General features: G+C 46.1%; 1 protein-coding gene across 1 annotated transcript in view; it reads right to left on the reverse strand.

Moving 5' to 3' along the window:
* The window catches only part of LOC144783771 (cathelicidin-1-like), a 45,021-nt gene that overhangs the window by 20,301 nt on the left and 6,781 nt on the right, over positions 1 to 17,939 (reverse strand). The window lies entirely within an intron of this gene.

A 17,939-nucleotide genomic window follows, 5' to 3' on the forward strand; every position in this document is an offset into this window, starting at 1 on the left:
AAGCTTTGGACTTCCTTAACACTCTCTGGAGACTTCCAGTTTGTCACTGCTTCGATTTTCCGCCGGTCCATCAGTAATCCAGTTGGAGAGATGATGAAGCCCAAAAACTCCACTTGTGTAACATTGAAGGCGCACTTTTCCAACTTGACAAATAGCTTGTTTTCTCTTAACTTCTGTAGAACTCCTCTAACTTGATCTTGATGCCTCTCCTGATCCGCTGAATAGATAAGTATATCATCTATGTACACAATGGCGCACTGGTCGATGTATTCTTTTAGCACGTCGTTGATGAAATGTTGGAAGGCTGCAGGGGCGTTGCAAAGACCGTAGGGCATTACCTGGTACTCAAATAGGCCGAATCGGGTTCTGAAGGCCGTCTTCCACTCATCGCCTTCTCTCATTCTGACCAAATGATAGGCCCCCCTTAAATCAGGTTTTGTATATATTTGTGCTCCTTTTACTTGGTCCAATAACACTGATATCAGAGGCAATGGGTACCTATTCTTCTTAGTGATTCGATTAATGGCTCTATAATCGATGCAAGTCCTCAGATCGCCTTCCTTCTTCGGCACGAAGAATAGGGGCGACGAGACTGGGGATTGCGAGGGTCTGATAAATCCATTAGCAAGGTATTTGTCCAAATACTCTCTTAAATGACTGTGTTCTTTTTCGGTCAGGGCGTACACTCGGCTACAGGGCAACGTGGCACCAGGCTCCAATTCGATCTTACAGTCGTAGGTTCTGTGAGGAGGTAATCGTTCTGCTTCTGTCTCGTTGAATACATCTTGAAACTCTGCATACTCTCCTGGAATTTCTGGGGCATTTATTACGCACAACGATTCCCCATTGTGGCACAGAGATTGAGACAGGTTTAGTTCTTGCATTTTTTCCTTGTTTCCGAAACAGTTTGACACAGTATTCGGAATCCATCCTAATGGTTCTGTCGCTCCAATTTATCGTCGGGTTATGTTCAGTGAGCCAGGGTAGACCCAGGATCAATTCAAATTGAGGAGCATCAATGAGATTAAATTGAATCTTTTCTTCATGACCATTGCTCGAAATTAGATGCATGACTTCGGTATGACTTACAATCGGGCCTGAAGATAGGTTGGTGCCATCTACAGCTCGCACTGGTTCGCTCTTGCTCTTCATTATGGCTTGGATTCCAGTTCTTTGTGCGAATTTTAAATCACAAAAATTTCCCGTGGCTCCCGAGTCGATCATCACGGATACCCCAGCTAAGGTTGAATTTCTGAACCTCACTTCCATGGATAAACTCAAGTGAGGAGCCGCTGACTGTAGGGTGTTAGCCACTCTATGCTGATCAGGAGTTTCTTCTTGGATCGCACCCACCTGTTCAACTCCAGTAACAGGTGGTGCAACTAGTTTTCCTTCGGCTTGTAACTTGTCTTGGGTTTCTTGGGGCAATTTCTGACAAAATGACCTCCAGCTCCACAATACATACACAGGTTACTACTTCTCCTCTTTTCTTTCTCTTCTTTCGATAGAGGACCCCGTATGGTCCCGATTTGCATGGGTTCAACCCCCGAGGCCCCATCATTTGCTCGACTATTTTCTGATCTGACACGATCAAATCTCGGGATAGTTGACCTGAACTCCTTTCTTTTCTCTCCTTTCCGTTCTCCCTGTCGGAAGTCTATCTCTAATACCAGATCAACCAATGCTGATATCTCAGTGGGTCGGTTAGGTATTCCCGCCAAGGCATCCTTCAATTCGTCCTTCAATCCACGGTAGAACACTGCTGCTCGCTTACTCTCCGGCCAATTTGTCTCCACCACTAGTTTGTTAAACTGCGCCAGATACAAAACTAGGTCTCGATTTCCCTGCTTCAGATCCAGTCGTTCGTTGTCCACCACTTGAGAAATCCTTCTCCTATCGAAGATTCGTAGAAATTCTTGTTTAAATTCTTCATAATTTCTCAGGATCGGATCATTTCTGGTTATGAGTGGCTGCGACCAAGCTGCTGCATCTCCGCTAAGGTAGGACAGGGCGAAGGCGACTTTTGATTGCGCATCAGGGAATATCGAAGGGCAACACATATAATGCAACGAACATTGAGTTAGGAATATTTGTGCCTTTTGGGGGTCCCCACCGAACCGCTCTGGGGCTGCCAAGGGAATTACGGGGGACAGTGAATGGATAACTTGGGTCGTCATTCTATTTGTGCTGTCTGCTACAGGGTTTTGGACATCCTGACCTGAACCAAAGGGTTGTCTAATCCTCTGCGCTAAGTCTGCTGTTTCCTTTCTAGAAGTTACTATCTCTCATTTAAGGTTTTGATTTTCCTCTCTGACTGCACTTAACTCTTTTTGAATTGTGTCTAGGATCGCCCCTAAATTTTGCAAGTTTATTCCCTCAGCCATCTCTGTTCGGGTGCAAGGTGCAACTTGGGCACTTCACTCTGTCAGACTCGATACTAAAAGGATACGTCTTGAAGCTGCACAGGAACAGAGATGCCTTTTTTCCGAATCCCTCTTGAGCAACCACCCAGAGCTAGTATTCGCTAGTCTCCAAAGTCATTACCCGAAAGGGGAGGGGAAATTGGATAAAATAATAAACAACAAGAGAAGAGATTTTCTTGACTGGCCCCTCGTGTAGTCCGACCTGCAGACTTCTTTCACCTGGACCCTGGAAAGGAAGAGCACAATTATATCTTACTCTATTTCTACTCTACCCTATCTAAAACTCCCTCCTGAACTCTCACCTACCATTTCTTGTCAAGAACCTTGCCTTCTCTTCTTAGCTTCTTCTATTGGCTCAGTTGGCAGAACTTCTATTGTTTCTTTCTGTAATATACGAATGGGTGCTTTTCTTATTAATATGTTCCTACTCTAAGTTTTTATATATAACGCTAACTTCTCTATTCACTTACTCATTTATGTCCTGCTCTCCTCCTCTTTCTTAATGTGGTTTCTTGTCTAATATTCTTCTAGTTTTATGAAGACTGGTCGCTGTCTCACTGTATTATTTAATTGGTCATTCTTAATATCCTTAACCTTTTTATCTTTCTTTCTTTTAGGTGCAACTTTCAAGCTTCTCTCTTTCTTTTCGTAAATACATTCACAGTTTCAGTTCTTGTTAACTTTAGAGAAGTAAGTATCAAGTCAGAGTACACAATACTTCTATTACTAAACAAGCGAGTTATTTTTCACTTATCGCTTTTCTTCTTTTCTAGGACTCTGGATTCCAGGCTTGATGAACTCCGTGTGCTCGTCGACTCCTTCTCTCCAGACGTCGGCGCTTGGGTCTTAAGCTACAGGGAAGGACTGGGAATTCTCAGAGAGGAATACAAGTAGGATACCAGGTATTGTTATTCACTCTCAGTCAAGTACCCTCATGCGTTTTCTATGGACTGAAAGACGGACGTTTTCTCAACTCGCGGTCTTTCCTAGTACTGCGTGACAAAAATTAACGAGCGAGGGTTTCCTCAAACTCGTTTCCAAAAAGTCTCCGAATACGTTCACTAATCCTTATTTACGATGTGAACGTGAACAAATATAAACTATGGACTCCTCAGACTAGTTTGTCAGAGAAACTAAAAACCCTTCCTATCTGGGTTCGTTATCAGGTGAAGTGCGCAGGGCTCCTTCAGAGCGCGCTTCACCAGAACCCGGCTGATGACGTCAGCCAGAAACACTAGACAGCAAACTCCTGCTCCAGCCTAATGGCCTTTTGGGAGTTCCATGCTTGTACTCTTTGCGCCTACGTGTCTCTGTTTGCAAAACGTCTTGGTCTCTTGTCTACCATATGGGAAATTACTGTCACTCTTGGACTCAGGTTCCTGACATAGGCAAAGCAAAGGAATGTCAAAGGCAGTACCTGCATGGCCTGGACTGGTGCAGTCCATGCTGTGAAGGCACTGGGGTGCAGGCATACAGGGGAGCACAACATGTGCCCCTTTGCATGCACCTCATGGCCCTGAGGCTTTGTTTCTTCTCTGCCACAATTTTCATTGAGCGTGAACCACCTTGAAAACCGTGGTAGAGAGGAAACTCGTAATATACTTGGCGGGACCGCTGCAGTTACACCAAGCATATTGCGGCCTCAAGACCACCGCACCACAGCCAGCCAACCTCTGATCCCTGGCGGTTGTGAAAGTGCAATGGCAGTCCAACTGCCCTAGTTGTATTAGGCGATCGGACTGCTGGTGGGGCAGTGGCTGGACCGCCACGCCACTGTGAGTCTGGCACTCCATGGACAGCCAGACTCATTATCAGGCCCCATTTGTTTCTTATGAAAGTAAGAATAACTCTGCTTTCAATTCTGTGTGCAAAAGGACGCACCTCAGCCTTGTGTTAACACCTTGTTTCCAGAGCACCCATTAGTCCTATCAAAAAATGAATGGCACAAATCGACCCAAATAAGATTTTACATTCTATGCTTTTAATGTGCCAAATTGTTTGCGCTTCAAAGTGATGGTCTTGTAAGTGCCACAAACCAGTTTTCACATTGTGTATAATTAATTGTCATAGGTGACTATTTCGAATTTACACCTACAGAACTTACTGGTATCTCGGTTATGCATGATTTGAAAAACATTTGCGTACCCAATGGAAGACTATCCCTGGAACCCTGGAAAATGTCCTAAGCCCAAAGCGATGCTGCCGTCTGTAGTTTAGTAATTACGCTGTCCAGTTTCATCTCTATACGCATCCACAGTGCCAAAATGGTAATGTATTGGGACTCCGTAAGTAGAAGTGAGACTTTTTAAACATGAACTGATAAACGTTCCTGACCCCTTCCTGATTACAATGCTATTGGTGAACTAAGAGGCATATCAGGGTTTATGTATACCCTAAATGCAGGCCAGATTCTTATGATCCATGGATTACATTTGCATCATTTTACATACATTTAAAAAACAATCTTGGGTAGAGACACCCAAACCCCCTCTCATAAACCTCCAGCTCGCTCACTCACTCACCAAAACTAGTTAACCAATCGGACTGCTCACCTCTTTCAAATTCCAACAGCCGCCTCTGGGAGTTACCTCAGGTATAGGGGTGGACTATCCACCCTAGACTTGGGGTCTAATTCTACTCCATGTCTGGCAACATTTGCCCTGAACCTTGGCAGAGGCAGTCTGCCACCGACCTCTGTGTGACATGCAGTACACTAAAGAGGATAGGTGCATCACCAGAGATGAAGTGGACAATGTGCTGATTTTAGGCAGATTTTCTGTTACCACTTTCCTCAAACTCAGTTATTTTATTCCAGATAATTTCCTCTTTCATCACACCATTCATATTGCACAATGTAGAGGAAAGAATCATTATTTTTATGCATTTCAAGTTATTGTAGCAGCCATATTGAGGGTGCATTTTAACAAATAATGATAAACCTCTCAGCTAGCAATACTTTCGCATGCAAATATAAGGTAGGTGAAAATGTATTTTGTCTGCACGATATCGATTCGATGTAATATTTGTTCATGATCTGCTTGTTTGAGTTTTAAGATGTCTCCTTGTAAAGTTTAAATAAGGCTAATTTATAAATGTAGCTTTCAGCAAGTATTGTAAAAAAAAAAGAAATTAAAGGATTGTTCTAAACAAACGTGTTTGATAGATTCCCTTAGATCATGTAGGATGTTGAGCCTCAATAACTCATGATTTCAACATACCTCGTGTTCTACCTATGTCAGTGAGGATGTATGACATTACAACACATGCTTTTACATCGCATGCCTTTACAACGCTGTTTTTACAGGGCATGCCTTTACAACGCATAGTGCTTTGGGGCGCTGGATAGTGAATAGTTTAATTTACTATTCCAACTCAAGTCCCCGTGGATAGTAGGGAAGGTGTTGGATAGTAAATTAAACCTATTCCCTATCCTAGAGCGCCCCCCAGTGCAATGCGTTGTAATGGTTTGCGTTGAAAAAGTTGCGTCGTAAAGGCACTGCGTGGTAAAAGTTGCGTTGTAAAGGATGTTTCCCGTCAGGGAGGAAGCAATAACAGATCCACTTTAAAAATCGTAGCTTTTAAGAATTCCATGTTGGCCTAATGCACTCCTTCTTCCAGAAGTAGTAAAAGTTGTGCCTGTCACCTAGTTCCTGTTGACCACGGCACCTGTTGCCCTATCCACCAGGTTCCAGCGTCTCCTCCCATCATGTCCACATTTGCCACATCATGCCACTGAATTGCTCTACCGGCTGCCCTATTCTGATTTTTACTCTCTCTCGACCGTAATTTCCACCATGTCTTTGTGTCATCCCTTCCTCACAAGGCTCCTCACCATCTCTTATTTATTTCCTTTCACATCCCTGCTGAATTCTGTAACAACTATCTGTTCTCCTTTGTTCCCGGCCAATTTTCCCACCACTTTTTTTTTTATGTTCGGCAAATACCATTGTGGTGCGGAAATGGTGTGAAGAATCACAAAGCCCATGGTGAATACCAAATCTTGCCCCATAAATATCTAAAAAAGAAAGTATTGTTGAGCCATTTGCAGTAAGTTTGCAAGACCTTTATGTTGCTATTTAGCCTCCACTGTCTACTCTTTGAAGATATAATCAACTTCAATATGGCTTGTGCATTCGCAGAGCCATCCATATGTGTCAAGGGCAAACTACACCTTAGGTTTGTGTTTTGTTTAGTATTTTGCAGTGTACTTTTCTAAGACAGTGAATCAGCTCTTCTCTGGCCTGGCACCAAGACTCTGGAACCAGTTTCCAGAGATCTCAGACTCAAGCAAAACTTTGCCCTTTAGGAAACTCTTGGTCTGGTTTTGAGTTTGGAATAAAGGGTACTCTGCCCCCAAAACCCTGAATCCTCCTGCCTCTTTTAGAGATGGGTGGGCCATAAGTATTCTGTTGATGTAGTCTTTGTACTTCCTCCGATGGCCCAATGGAACACAGAAGTTGGAAGGATATTAGGATATTACACATTCTGCCCTATTTAGGTTGGATGATGTGATACCTTTTATTTCCTGTTCATCACTGGCGGGAAAAACCTAGCAGTAAGGGACAGAAAAAAAGATGAAATTACCCCCACACCATGGCAACACACAAAAAAACTCCTAGGGTGTGGGGAGAGGGGGGCATTAGTCCCAATTTAGGAGTTTGCTTTTCAAAAACAAACACAACTTTAGAAAGATTTGACGGTCAAGTCGATGGTACCATTTACCAAACTTTTCCTACACTCACAGTAGGCACCATGACGGTTGTTCATGTCTCAGTGTAGAGAGTGGTCTGCCTGACTGTCTGACAACTTTAAATATGACAAGAGGTGATCCCTCAGGATGGCTGGGGTATTGCACTCATCTATCCAGATGGAGTAAACTTTATCCACCAACCTGTAAAGCAGGCCTTCTGGTTCTTCCACCCCTACAATTGGCTTAAGGTTGCTTTCTTGATGCACTGTTCAACATTCTTATGAGCCAATCCATTGCCTTGGTGCTTTAAAAATACAATAGATAAATATGCATACAAATTAATAAATACATAATTAAAATAATGTATTTATGTGCTAGAAGTAATGAAACTGATTGCTCCGGATGTTATCACAGATAATGCAAGTTTCACCCAGGTTTAGTTTAGAGTCTTTATTTTGTATGCCTGCTGTCTCTTGGCTCCTAATGCTATTTTATATTCTAGCTTATACGTTAGGTATCCTATAGATCCATTTTGTATATATTGCTGTCAAAGAGCCACAATAAACGCAATACGAGAAAGCAGTAGCAAAATGCTGTGACAAGATCCCGGGATTGGTCAATTGTTTCCGCTGTTCTGGAGAAAGACTGTTTGCTTGTTAAAGAAATTACACATGTTCCAGTTGTCCAAGGAAACGTCTTTACTCTTCATTCTGTTTAATCTCTGTAACTGGTACTCTGGCTAAATAAATGCTGCAGTCAGCCAGGGATCTCCAGCTGCAGCTGTGAGAAGAGCTCCCTAAGACCAGTGTAAGTTTCAACACACTACGTGGCAGTTCTTAGGAATGAGATCATGAGAAACAGTGGAACTCCCAAGAATCATCGTTCAATTGCACCTAGACAGGGACCCCAACACTATGGACGGAATTTTAATTATGCTGGAGAAATTTCAGTAATTACTCAAATAATTACTTTGTAGAAATAATATAAAACATCGAATATTACATTTTATTCTGCAACTGACCATGTGGGCCTGTAACTTTGCCACCGCGCCAAAAGGCGCCGAGGTCCCCTGAGTGAGTTGTCCATCATAGTTGGGAAAGGGCGGGAAGACGTTTGATACCGCTTGTGTGTAGTGTGCGGGGCCAAACGGGCGGGGCTGCTATGCGTGTTCACATACCTCTTGTGTATAAAGGGTCAGAGAGCGAGCAGGCCAGCAGATGAGGAGAAAGCAGCCTCCTAGTCACAGGAACTACACGGGGTTGTGCTAGTTAAACTCATGGATGCAAAGACCTCCCTCAATTCTTACAGCTAATTATCGACAGCAGATATGGGGTTAAAGCACACTCGCCCAGCCTCGACCGTGCTCACTAATGGTTTGGGCTGATTAAAACGTTACTGAATTTGAGCTTCAACTGGGCACCTGCTATATCTGTAAATGCTTCCTGTTGAGGTTTAATTTTTGTGACAGGAGCCTCGTGCCAGAAGGAATCCTGCCCTGCATAGTTATCCACGAAGATGCCACCGTTTTGTGCAATACCTCTACTCAACTGGAGTACTTTCTACTGGCTAATCAGTAAGTGAAAGCACTATACATTTACCCAACAAACTAGCACTTACTGATTATCCAGTAGAAACAGTAGTCTAGTATATTTGGGCAAATCCGAGAGTTCGCAAATTTTTTCACGAACTCGCGGATTTTTTTTCAATTTCGTGGACCGTAAATCCGCAAAATTCGCCCATACTTACCTTGGAGATCATTACAATTTGATGAAAGTACACAAAGTCCCTTTCTCCTTTCTTTGGTAGTCAGGCAACCACTGCACGCCAATCCCCCAAGCAGCACTTCAGCTTAGGGATAGTCTCTCCTCAGTTTCTTCTGGTTCCTCTCCTCAGCACATGTTTCTTCTTGTTGTCCAAAAGTAATCTAAATTCTTGGGATCAGGGTCCCAATACTTATACCCCAAAATCCTTTGTCCTTTGAGGGCAGAGGGGCCTTTGCCTAGTCCATACCAGTTCTGGTCAGTCCAGGAACACTATGCTGACATGACTCCTTCTTTCCTTTCACAGTGCAGGGCAGAGACATCAGACGCACCACAGGAGGTGAAGCCAGCTTTGTGGAGGGAAGGCACAGTCCTATTCAGGTCCCAGGTGCACCTCCTCCATCCCATCTAGATGCAGATCTCTTTTCACCACTGGGCTGACTCACCCTGTCTCCTGAAATCCCCCAGCCCCTATCACAAACTCAAGACAAGGAATACACAACCAAGCAGAGACAGGATTGGATAGTTAGACAAGAAAATACCTATGTTCTAAAAGTGGTATTTTAAAACACAGAATGTTAAAAGCAACTTCACTAAAAGATGTATTTTATCATTCTGAGTTCAGGCATACTAAACACGAATTTCTACCATGCTCCCTGAGTCAGTTAGGATTATAAAATTTAATAATCTAACTGCCCATTCTGGCCTATGGAGAACAGGTAGCCTTGCAATAGCGAAAAACAAAAATGGCTGTAATTCACTATTAGGACATGCCACACACACCAGGGCTTGTCCCACCTTACTTACAATGCACCCTGCCCTTGGGCCTACCATAGGGGTGTCTGATATGAAGAAAAGGGAAGGTTTAGGGACTGGCAAGTGGGTGCATGTGCTCAGTCAACATGCAGTACCAGACTGCACACAGGACCTGCAATGGCAGGCCTTAGACTCACTTTTACGGGCTACTTCCGTGGGTGGCACCACCAGTGCTGCAAGCCCACCAGCAGCATTTGATTTACAAGCCCTGGGCACTCCTGGTGCACTGTACTAGGGTCTGACAGATAAGCCAAACCAGCCAATCAGGGAATCACTAATTCATACAGTTATACAATCTTTCTCCGAGGGGATGACAGCAGTATCTCGGTGGATGTCTGCCAACTTTCTTCAATGTAACGTTGGTCAGACCGAGGTGATGCTTTTCGGTGAAGCTAAGGTTCTTTGGTCTCCGGATTGGTGGCCTCTGGACTTGGGCCCAATCCCTGGACCCAAGCTAATAATCAAGAACCTGGGAGTACGGTTGGAACCGGAATTGACCATGAAACAACATAGTAACAACATTGTGGGATCCTGTTTTCATATGATAGGTCTCCTTCGCAGGATCTTCCCTTTCCTCCCAGATTCCATAAGAAGAACCTTGGTCCAGGCTCTAGTGATCAGCCGTCTTGATTATTGCAATGGTCTCCTTGCAGGTGCAAATGAAGAGGTACTGGACCGTTTACAAGTGGTGCAGAACACAGCAGCCAGGCTTGTTCTTAATGCCCCCCAAGATCGCCATCTAAACCCCTGTTAAATAAACTTCACTGGCTGTCTATACGTCAGCGAGTGAAGTTTAAGACCTGCTGCATTATACATAAAGGTCTACATGACCTAGGGCCGGACTATTTGGCAAAATAATTTACACCATATGTCCCTATCCGTACCCTTAGGTCTAGTGAACAGCAGTTATTGAGTGTACCCAAAGTCAGCAGAGCTAGATTGGGTGGTAAGGCCTTGTCTGTGGTGGGCCCTACGTTGTAGAATGCGCTCCCTCTGTTGCTGAGGCAATGTTCTGACCATTTTCTTTTTAGGACACAATTGAAAACTTTTTTATTTAGCCAAAATTTATTAAATTTAGCTCTTTGGTTGAGAACTAAATATTTATCAGAGGGCTTTTATTTTTTTTCCAATACTACTTATTTTAAGTTTACTTGCCGGCTGTCTCAAGCGCGGAGATACTTCTACGGAAGTTTATTCCTAGCGCTATACAAACCTGTAAATAAATAAATAAATAAATAAATAATATACAATAGGGCGCACTTGCACTGGGACACTGGACAGCAGTGGCAAGGTGCCCTAAGCATCTAAACATCAGCAAAAACACATGAGGCAACAGCAAAAATGGAAGGGGGAGACCCAAGCCAAGGTGCCAGGTCTAACAGTGCCAGTGTTTTGAAAAGTGTAGCCCACAAAGCATCTTGCTCAGTATTACGGGCTTATATGCGGCCCAGGAGAACCTTGGAGCCGTCAAGATGGCCGGTCTTGCATTTATCTCCTATTATGGAAAATTAATTACTGCATGAGAAACTTTCCGACTACACTAAAGGGTAATAAGCTACTTGAAAATATAAATATTACTTAATATGCTATTGTGCTCAGACGCCAAGGCACAGGAATGTTTTATTTTACATTTCCTTCAGTCCATCTATGTGCATAGTTGGCAAGCAGCCGATAACATGTGAGACCTCTTTAATATGTTCTCCTCTTTCAGCCACATACCTTTGCATTCTGGAATTTGGAGATTTGTTCGTACTATTTTAAGTATAGGTTTAAAATACTAGTAGAACAAATGCTGCTGTACAAAAAAAACAGGACTGGGTAGAGGTGTCACGCAGGACATAGGCACTCGTGCTGCAACTTATACGTGTGTGGACTTATATATGAGCTGTCCGTGTATGCCTGCCCAATGTAAACCGCCTACGGGTACCCACGAAAAAAGACAAAACTACATCTACCCACAATAGATTGTGACCCGCAAAACAAATTTCTTGGAAGCTTTTGGAAAGGTTGCTGAAAATATCCTAATTTGTATTCCAAAACATTAGATATGAAAAGTTGATCTGGCCTTGCTGCTGCTAAAACACACTTGTTCCTCATATCACCCTGTGTTCACCCCAGGGCTTTAAGTGGGATGAAAAAACTGGGGGGGTCTCTCAAAGGGGCATGGGCTGTGTAATTAGGGGCGTGGCTTTAAAACACTTACGCTAAAAATCTGGGTTTAGCATAGTGTGCCACCGGACTTGTATTTTGCTGTTTCTGTCATTGCATACAGATATGTGATACAACAAGTATCATACCTAAAACAAGTAAGGACTCTTGGCTTTGTCAATGGTTATTAGTTGCATAAGATTTAAAAAAACTGCAACTATGGCTTGTTACATAGAATATTGAAAAAGCTTCCAATTAAATCCCTGGTGACACCACCACAATGTTGCTGCTCTTGTGTTTCAGAAAGAGAAGGGAAATCTAGAGAGAAATTGACTCTTTGAAGGATTTCCCTTCCCCTACAATGCTCACCTGGCATGACGTCATGCCGTAACTTCTCCACTAGTGAGAAGTGAGCAGTGTGGGCAGCGCACATCGATGTGCCTGCTGTCTCGAAACGGGTCTGTATCGGGCTGTTTTGCACACTGGCACTTTTTTCTGGACTGCAGTGACAGCAAACTGCTGTCACTGCAGTCCGAGAAAAAAACAGACCGCCTGTGCCAGGGCTCAAAACAGAGCCCAATAGAGACTCGTTTTGAGGCACCCTTTAAAAAACTGCCGGTGCTCAGACCCCTTGAGACCCGGCCCACTAAAAGCCCTGGTTCACCCACTAAACATCGGTGTGCGCACCTTGTTGTCCATCGCCATACAGGGTTGTGGGATTGATAATCGGCCCGGGCACGCAAAAAAAGAAATCGGCACACATTTGCATAATGCCTTTCCTCAAATTACTGCTTCGGCTCATTAAAAAAAAATCGGGGGGGGGGGCAAGGGTGGTAAAAAAAAATGTACACGTTAGTTTACACTGCTGAAATACACCTGGAAACAAGTGAGGCCACTTCTACTCAGGCCCCCTGCCCCGCTCAGTATGTGCTCACATTAATGGGCCTGCCAGCGAGACAAAGGGAGTGATACCTCTGCCTGTTGCAAAACAGGAGGTAACGAGCGCCCATCTGCCTATAGAAAGGACACCCACTGGGCCGCTGGCTTTTTTAACAATAGAGACAGCGCCCAAAGCTGTCCCCAGACTGCTAAAAAAGCAGCCCACAGCAGGTACTCGGACACCAACCCCTCGGGCATTGCCCGAATGCCCGTGTTACTAATCCGACGCTGGCCATGTACACCATAGAACATGACCCTGTGAGCCCTGATGCTTTGCGTGACTCGACCTGACCTGGTCAGAGCCGGTCACTCCTCCCGCTGCCACTGCCTTCCTGAGCTAAGTACTGACCCATCATTTTGTGCCTGCATTGATTTAATCGTGTCCTCGTGCCCCCGTATATGTAGTGGTCCTGAGCTAAGTACTGACCCAGCATTTTGTGCCTGCATTGATTTAATCGTGTCTTCCTGCCCCCGTATATGTAGTGGTGTTTGAGCCTTCATATTGTGCATATTGTGCCTGTAGTGATTTTAATAGTGCCTCCGTGCCCCTGTATTTATTTACTGTGCCTCCTGCCTCCATTTGTTTGGGTTTCGATTCTTCCTCCATTCATGACGCTGCTCCGGCCCCACCCCCGCTCCCTCCAGCTTCACCGATCCCCTCCCCACTCGCCACCCCGCTCCCGCCTCCCAGGTGCCCCTCCCTCGCTCCGCCCCCCTTCACTATCCACTTATGACAGATGCACTTTCACGCAGCGTTCACGCGCAGCGGACGCGCCCCATGCGCGCCGAAGGCGCGCCAAAGGTAAGCCCGTCTACGCCCGTCCGCGCCTGGACCGCACCCAGCGCCAGACCCCCTGGCCCCCGCAAAATCCCTACCACCCGCCTAACATACGACGCTGCAACCCTCCATGCTCTCAACACCGGCTGCCTCCCCGTCTGCCACCAAGCCGCCCCAGGATTCACCCATGGACCCTTCACCTGCCACTCCTGCAAATTCTGCTGCAACAAGACCCACACTACACCCACAAACGCCAAACAGAGCTACGACAACAACCACCTGAAGAGCATCCTGCTCAACACCTGCTCGATCCCCAGACACGCCATTGAACTGAGGAACCTACTAGACACCATAACGCCGGACGTCGCCTTTCTTACAGAAACCTGGATGAATGCATCATCAGCACCCGACATCGCAATAGCCATCCCGGACGGCTACAAGATCATCCGAAAGGACCGCACCAACCAAACAGGAGGAGGCATCGCCATCGTCCACAAGAACACCATCCGCATCACGACCGGTTCCGACGCCCCCCTCTCAGCCGCTGAACACCTTCACTTTCAGATACACACCGACCCTAAGACCACACTCAGAGGCACCCTCATCTACAGACCACCAGGACCCCGCACACAATTCAGTGAAGACATCGCTGACTTTATCAGCCCACACGCCCTCCCCTCCGAGGACTACATTCTCTTAGGGGACCTCAACTTCCACCTGGAAAAGAACAACGACAGCAACACCTCCACCCTTCTGGACAACCTCGCCAATCTCAGACTCAAACAACTGGTTTACACCCCAACCCACTCCGCCGGACACACACTCGACCCAATCTTCTCCTCCAGCAAGCACGTCTCCTTCAATCACGCCACAGGACTCCACTGGACGGACCACAGCTGCGTCCACATCAACTTCAGAAAGACCACGACCCACGACACACACAACAAGTACCCCGCAGAAACTGGAACAAAATTACCACCGACCAGCTCACCACATCCCTAAACCAAAACCCTCCCGCCAAAGCATCGGACCCAAATCAAGCAGCCATCAATCTCGCACAATGGATCACCAATTGCGCTGACGAATTAGCACCCATGAAAAACCACCACAACAAGCCAGGTAGCAAAAAAGCCCCCTGGTTCAATGACGACCCTAAAAACTCCAAAAAGAACTGCCGCACCCTCGAGAAAACCTGGCGAAAAAACCCAACCACAGACAACATGACAGCCCTCAAGGACGCCACCCGCAAACACCACCAGCTGATCCGATCCACCAAATAATCAGCATTCAAGGATCATCTCGACAACAACGCCCACAACAGCAAGGAACTTTTCAGCATTGTCAAAGAGCTCACCAATCCCTGCGCCGGCACCAACGACATCACTCCCTCTCAAGACCTCTGTGACTCTCTAGCCTCGTTCTTCTACAGCAAAATCGCTGACATACATAATAGCTTCGACGACCAGTCCACCCCCCCACCACCGAATTGAAGCTCCCCACCACCACGCTTTGCGCCTGGAACCCGATCAGTACCGAAGACACCATCCGCTTGATGAACTCCATCCACTCCGGATCAGCAACCGACCCATGCCCCCACCTCATTTTCAACAAGGCCGACTCCATCATCGCACCCCATCTCCGAGATATCATAAACTGCTCCCTCAACACTGCTACCTTCCCGGAAAGCAGGAAACATGCCAAACTCAGTGCCCTCCTGAAGAAACCTACAGCAGACCCCACTGAACTCAAGAATTACCGCCCCATCTCGCTCCTCCCCTTCCCCGCCAAAGTCATAGAGACGACCGTCAACAATCAGCTTGCCGCCTTCCTCGAGTCTAACGACTGCCTCGACCCCTCACAATCCGGCTTCCGAGCCAAACACAGCACCGAGACCGCCCTCATCGCAGCCACAGACGACATCCGAACACTACTCGACAACGGGGAAACAGCTGCCCTCATCCTCCTGGACCTCTCCGCAGCGTTTGACACGGTCTGTCATAGCACCCTGGTACAACGCCTCAGCAACGCTGGGATACAAGGAAGAGCATTGGATTGGATCATCTCGTTCCTCGCCGGAAGAACCCAGAGAGTCCGCCTCCCCCCTTTCAGATCAGAGGCCACCGAAGTCATCTGCGGCGTACCACAAGGATCATCACTCAGCCCCACCCTCTTCAACGTCTACATGAGCCCCCTCGCAGCCATCGCACGCCAACACAACCTCAACATCATCTCCTACGCTGACGACACACAGCTGATCCACTCCCTCACCAAAGACCCAAACACCGCCAAAATCAACCTACACGAAGGGATGAAAGAAGTAGCCGAGTGGATGAAGAACAGCCGCCTAAAACTGAACTCAGACAAGACGGAAGTCCTCATCCTAGGATCATCCCCTTCCGCATGGGACGACTCTTGGTGGCCACCAACCCTGGGCAGCGCACCCAAACCAATAGACCATGCTCGCAACCTGGGATTCATTCTAGACTCCTCCCTCTCGATGACAAGACAAGTCAACGACATCTCATCATCTTGCTTTAACATCTTACGTATGCTCAGAAAGATATTCCGATGGATCCCCACCGAAACAAGAAAGACGGTCACCCAAGCACTTATCACAAGCCGACTGGACATCGGAAACACCCTCTACGCCGGAACCACAGCCAAACTACAGAAAAAACTCCAACACATTCAGAACGCCTCCGCCCGTCTCATCCTAGACATACCCCGCCATGATCACATATCCGGTCACCTGAGAGACCTTCACTGGCTCCCCGTTAACAAGAGAATAACGTTCCGTCTCCTCACCCACGCACACAAAGCCCTCTACGACCTAGGACCCAAATACCTCAACTTGCGCCTGACCTTCTACATCCCCACACGCCAACTTCGATCGTCTAATCAAGCCCTCGCCGCGATCCCACGCATCCGAAGAGCCACCATGGGTGGAAGATCATTCTCCTACCTAGCGGCCAAAACCTGGAACTCTCTCCCCACCCACCTCCGCCTCACACAAAACCATCTCTCCTTCAGAAAACAACTCAAAACTTGGCTATTCGATAAGTAGCCAACACCCCCCCCCCTTAAGCGCCTTGAGACCCTCTGGGTGAGTAGTGCGCTATACAAATTTTCTGACTTGACTTGACTTTGCGTCGTGTTCCCTAATAATGCATATAATCTTGTTCTCCTGAACTGGACATTGCTCATTTCTCTTCAGATGCACAGTGCACGTCTCACCCAATGCATCCCTAAGTGTAATACACAGTTCTTCTCTGAGGAGCATTACTGATGCAATCCAACGAAGTTATCCAGGTCCATGAGGAATGTTCTGCTCCATTCCAGGTTTTTCTATGAGTTCTGGGAGTTTTAATCTTATGTATTCCATTATAAAACCAGACTACAAGTCCCAGAATGCAAATAAAACCTCTGGACTGAAGCAGCATTTCATGACAGTTCTGCTAGTACTACTGTGGTGAACATACACCGATAATACACCCTGTGCCTGCTTCACTGTTTTATATGTGGCTGCTTGGCTGTGTCCATTGATGCCTGCATGTTTGTTCAATAAGCGTGCTTGACTGTGTGTCTGCTAGAGACTGTGAAATTGAGTGCCCCTAGGCGTGTTGCTCTGTGTGCATAATCTATGCATGCCTGTGTCACACCTGCCAATTAATGAACGATTTTCACCGTTTGAGGGGAGGGCGGGGTCTTGAACGAGCAGGGCTTGGGGACGCAGTGCAAATCACAGGGGCTCAGCCACTCTAAATTCACCGCCTCCCTCCAACAACAAACAAAACAAAACAAATAATTCTGAGGCCACTGTCGCTGATTTGCTTCGGAAGTTTATCACCCCCTAACGGAAAGGCTGTGTAGTTGATTGTGTGTTCACCCTGTGGTATATAGTCTCTTTTACACTTTTGCTGTTTTTATCTCTTATGTAACTCATGTTATTCAAAGTCCACATGTAACGCAACTGATTCTTTTGTAAAGCGCTCTGACACCTTCGGGGAATGTTCGCGCTATATAAAATCGCATTAAATAAAATAAAAATAAAATATAGGGTGACGGTGTGTGATGAGAGCCGACATCGTCTGGCACACGGTGGCAACGCGCGAGTTGTAAAGTCTGCTGTTTATATTGAAACAACTGTTTTCAGCATGCACTTGGAACTACGTCACAAACTGCTTAAACATCCGAGCTAATTTACTGACACACCACTGCGTGCGCTCTTGTTTCGATCCGCGTTTACTTCGAGCCAAATTCTGATGTTTAGGCGAGTGCATGAAATAATCACAAAACAAAGCGTTCGTTTGCTTATTTTTAATAAATATGAATTGGCTTGGGAATGGATTCATATTTAAACATAATCGATCCCTTTTCTGCTATGT

The sequence above is a fragment of the Lissotriton helveticus genome, chromosome 10 (assembly GCF_964261635.1).
Source record: "Lissotriton helveticus chromosome 10, aLisHel1.1, whole genome shotgun sequence".
NCBI lineage: Eukaryota > Metazoa > Chordata > Amphibia > Caudata > Salamandridae > Lissotriton > Lissotriton helveticus.